Raw genomic sequence first — 5,374 nt, 5'->3', positions numbered from 1 at the left:
TTTCTTTGACTTTGTCTTCTTCATGAAATGGAGAACCTCTTGTGCTACAATGATGTTGTCTGGAGTTCCTCTCCCCGGGATAAACCCTCCTTGAAGGGGCCCAACAATCTTTTTGAGATGGGGACGAAATCTATTGACCAGAACCTTTATTATAACTTTGTAAACCACATTACAGAGACTAATAGGTCGAAAATCCTTCATGAAAATCGGGTTTTCTACCTTCGGAATAAGAACCACAAGAGTTTCCATCATCCTTGGATCCATATCCAAGCTAGAGAACGCATGACGAACCAAAGTCCAAACATCAAAATCAACAATCTTCCAGTATTCTTTAAAGAAGAAAGCCTGGAACCCATCAGGGCCCGGCGCCTTAAAAGAATGCATACTGAAAATAGCCGACTTAACTTCTTCCAGAGTAACTGGCACTGTGAGTTTACAACAGGCTTCATCATTCAGGGAAGGCAGCGGCACATCACCAAGACAACTTAAGTCTACATCCTCCGACTGGCAGAATAGGCATTTATAAAAGGATTCAGCTTCCCTTCTAAGGATATCCGGGTCCATTTCCTAAACCTCATCTTGAAGAAAGAGACCATGAATTTTATTATGCTTTCTCCGCATAAGAGTCTGAACATGAAAGAACTTGGTATTTCTATCCCCGAATTTTATCCACTGCTCTATGGATTTCTGAAACCATAGAAGTTCCTCTTGCACAAGCGTGTTATTGAATTCCTCAATCAGCTGTTGTTCTTTTTGCCGCATAGACAAATCTTCCATTACTTTTAGTCGCTTATGAAGGAAATTAATCTGTCTCTCCAATTCGCATTTTCTAATGAAAATGTTGCCGAACATTTTAGAGTTAAACTCTAAAGAGTTCTTCTACACTTCTGAAAGCTTGCCATGCATCTCTTTGTAGCCAGCTTGCGATGACTGGTTCACAATATCTCTGTACCTCGGATGAGTTGCCCAAGCCACAATAAACCGAAAAGGTCTATTCTTTTTCGGTTGGGGACAACCTGTACAGCGCACTAGGATAGTGCAATGATCAGACTGAAGCCTATTTAAAATTTCTGCGTAAGCCTCTGGAAAGAGAGATAACCATCCACTGTTGATACAAACCCGGTCAAGTTTTTTCGCCATCTCAACACCATTTTTAACCCTTTTGTACCAAGAAAACCGTCTTCCAATAGTCTTCAAGTCACTATCCCCTAGAGAGGCAGCAAGCCAATCTGCATGGCGACTCGAGAAGAGGCAACCCTTAGATTCATGTGAGAATAGTATTTCATTAAAATCATCAAGAACAATCCATGATCCACATAAAAACGAGGACTGAGTAAGATAATCCCATATCAGAACTCTGGTATTAAACGGAGGACTACCATAGATACCACTACACCTCCAAATCACATTATTTACCTGAACCTCAACTGTAACACACTTATCGAAAGCATCAACCCATTTGCAGTGAACACCCTACATTGCAGAAAGAAACTAGATACCCCCCTTATGTCTTGACACCTCCACTATACCGATAGGGTGATAACCAAGTCTTTCCCAGAACAGTTTCAAGTGTTGAAAAGGACAGTGAGTTTCAACCACAACAAAAATTACAGGTTTAAATTTTCTAACCAGCTCTTTACAATTCACCCGAGCTAACTTATTAGAAGCACCCCTAATATTCCTAGTTATTATATTTAAACTATCCATAATATAAAATATAAAAATATAAAACAAGGAAATCAAAGTGCTTCACCAACCTCAAACCGAGGCTTGCCCAACGGAAGTGACTCCCGTGACCTTCGTGTTTGCCGGATCTCCATAGAATATCTCCTTATTCCCCCCTACCGACACAGCAACAGCCGGCAACGCATATTTCTTCTCCAATGGAACCGCTACGGTAACACCCTCCTTCACGGCTGCTAAAAGACATGACGATGCTTCCCCTGCTGTGCCTCCACTCTTCTCAACTGGCGAGCTCTGTAGGGATGTCGGCCTTGGTCGTTTCCGAAGAGAAGAGCCCCAAGGCACTGGGGTGTGTCGGTTGAGGAGATCGACATCCCACCAACATGGGAAGCGCTGTGTCCGACCTTGACTCGTGACCCGACCCTGGCATGATAGGAGCTGGATCCATCCGTGTAAGAGAAGTGGATGGTGGGCCTGATTACTCTATCCGAATCGGTTCTGGATTAAGTGCCTCCTTGGACCTTGTTAGATTGCTTCTGGCCCAACTTGATTTTACCTTTCCTCACAACTTGCTTCATCATGCATGCAAGCCTCCTTAACGTTATTTCCTTCCAAATTATTAGCCTCCAAATCCTCTTGCAAACTCGGTGCAGGATTCTTATCAGTAACGCCACCTACCACATCAGGTTCTACTTCATTTGAGTTGTGAATTTTGGACTCAGGATGTGGCACTACCGTTGCACAGTCTCGAGGCTTGGTGGCATCGGAATCAGCACTCCTTCCTTCCCTGGAGTCTCTACCCAAGCACTATGCCATATTGTGACCATAACGTGCACCATAATTACAAATTAAATTTAAACTTTCATATTCCATTACATGAGTTACGCCTTCCACAATGATATGCTTGATCATTGGCAGTCCTAAATTTATTTGAACACATGTTCGGACATATCGTCCTCTCTCAGCTAACTTAGTGGCTAAGTCTACTTTGATGGGGACTCCTATTGTAATACGCATCATGGCCTGTTCCTGATAGTACCAGATTGGGAGTCTCGAAATCCGAACCTATACAAGCGTAAACCCGAAGGATTGTTCACATGACCGAAAATCCATATCCCACGGTTTTACAATAACATAGTGCCCCTCAATCAACCACGGGCCACCAAACATGACCTTCTCACGATCTTCATTTGCATCGAATTTTACCATAAAATACCTAAATCCCACACCAAGCAAATCAAAACCATCTTTAATGTGCCAAACCATACGAAGCTTACGTGAAAAAGCTGTGTATCTATAATTTTTCATTCGCATATTATAAACATTCGAAAAATACCATGTAGCTTTCACAAGTATACAACACAGTTCATATTCATTTAAATTTAACAGATAAACCCTCAAACACACAGAGAAAGGAATAAAAGAAGACCCAGATTTAAGCGATCGATTTGGAGTTTTGCAATAAGAAAGCATACTTTATTATTTATTACAAAGTCAAATAAAGAATGAACAAAATAAACGAACGAGTTAAACGTAAGAATCAGAAATCAATGTCGCACTTGGTGGGCGTAAAGAAGGTGAAAGCATTGGTGGCATTGACGAATGGAACCTTGAGATCACACTTCACTTTGGGCCTGTAAGTGCGAGTAATAACATCACCCAGCCTAAACCTCATCCTGAAGTAGAGCTTCACGTAGATATCAAAAGACCTACTGTTCTTGTCATCGCTGATCTGTGAATAGCGGCTATAATCAAGAAAAATGTTTTCTTGTCCGGAGAAAACACCGCTCATGGCGTTGGTTTGCTTCTTGTATTGCCTAAAGGAGTTCATGAAAGTGATGACGTCGGCGGTGGCGAATTGCGTGTCCATGAAGAAGGCTTTGGCTAAAACCTTGTCGTAGTAGATGCTGAGCTTCTTGTTTGAGCACCATGTTGTAGAGGAGTTGGGTGGTGTTGCTGTTGTAATCGAATTGCGTTATCTCTGCTTCGTTGACGTAGATCTTGAATATGCGAGGTTGAACCACCAGGTAGAATATGACTCCGGCTATCACCACCAGCACGATGAGCGCAACAAGAATCTTCCAGAAGACGCTGAATAGGCAGCAGAAACAGCTTCTTCTGCTTCGGTCAGGGCGGTAGCGCCGTGGCGGCTCAGCCGGTGGAATGGCTGGTCCGTAGTAGGCTCCGTTCAAGTTTGGTTGCTTATTATCAGCCATGCTTAATTAATTAAGAGATAGAAATAGATGTGATCATTGAATTGTTGTGATGATGAGTATATATAATAGAATTGTAGAAGAAGGCACTAACGCGGGTGCATCTTTTGATACATGTAGCATTGTTGAATACTTGAATTCAATGAGTTTCTCTCTCTTTTCTCTGTATCTTCCGAAATCGCCACAAACCAACTGAAGAAAATTCCACGCGAGCTGAATGAATTCAATAAGTTTCTCTTCAAAATTATTCAAACAAATCGATTTTTATGGACTGTTTCATACATGTTCATGTAAAAATAACCATAGTAGTTAGCTTTACCTGAATTTCTCCTGTGGGAATTATATGGAGACGCGCCAAATTTTGGTACAACAGTTAGAAGTTGTTGTAATATATTATGGAAAAGTATAGGTAACTAATAATATTTTTGAACAATGTGTGAACAATGTAAATTAACAGAGTTAAAAGAGTAAATTTAATGAGTAGTATCAAATTAGGGTGTAGTATACTTATATTTGATTGGTGGTTGTTCGTGTTGTTCAACATAATCATTGTTCTCCTAACACTCTCCATATATTATTTATATATTACTTATTCTACGAAAGTCACGTTAAAAATATCTTTTTATAAATATTTTTTATTTAAAATGATAATTTATTTATTTAGTTATATTTAAAATAAAAATAATATTTTTATAATTTATTATCTAATAATTAAAATAAAATATTTTTATATAAAAATAATTATAAAATTTTTGTTGAAATATTCATCTTATTATACTATTTCTTTTTTAAGGAGGATGGGAGACTCGAACTGTTGTTTTGGTGCAGCTTGCAGTTTAACACATGTTGGCATGGTGCCCAATCAAAGAAGGAAGTAAATAGAGGCGATTAGCCGTCGATATGATCCTAATTATTATTTAAGCTTGAATGCACAATTAGACCTTCAAGTCCAGAGACTCGCTGCGTACCCAAATTCCAAATATTTATTTCGTTTTTTAGTTACTTGGTTGATTACACGTACTATCACTAAGCAAATTTAGTCTATTATTTTTTGAGCACAAAATAGTAGTAATTAGTTCTTACTGTAGTATTACGATGCTCATATACTTTGTACTTCATTATAGTATTACAAGGATTCATTCAAAATATTTAAAGAATCTTTTTAAGAAAATTAGTAATATTAGGGTGACGTGTTGCTTAAGGTGAGCTATAACTCCACTTAATAAATTATTTGAGGTGGGTTATAAATCGACTGTTTTAATTATGATGACTTAATACTGAATCTTAATTGTAGGCTTATTCATAACTTACAACAATAATTTTATGAGATTTGTTATACGTACATGTCTTTTTAGCGTATAAATTTATATAAGTTGGCTTAAGTTCAATAAAAACAACTTTCAATTTAGAAAGTGTGTAAATACGCGCTTTCTCAACATATTGAATAGCGCAAAATAAGAAACGGATCTTTTCTAATA

At 38.6% G+C, this 5,374-nt stretch overlaps 1 pseudogene; it reads right to left on the bottom strand.

Moving 5' to 3' along the window:
- Nucleotides 1–3,131: 3,131 nt before the first annotated feature.
- LOC130939149 (NDR1/HIN1-like protein 10) lies at nucleotides 3,132–3,910 on the bottom strand (annotated as a pseudogene).
- Nucleotides 3,911–5,374: the final 1,464 nt, after the last annotated feature.

The sequence above is a fragment of the Arachis stenosperma genome, chromosome 7 (genome assembly GCF_014773155.1).
Source record: "Arachis stenosperma cultivar V10309 chromosome 7, arast.V10309.gnm1.PFL2, whole genome shotgun sequence".
Classification (NCBI taxonomy): Eukaryota; Viridiplantae; Streptophyta; class Magnoliopsida; order Fabales; family Fabaceae; genus Arachis; species Arachis stenosperma.
The sequence above is the reverse complement of the archived record's forward strand: the minus strand, read 5'-3'. Positions and strand labels throughout refer to the sequence as shown.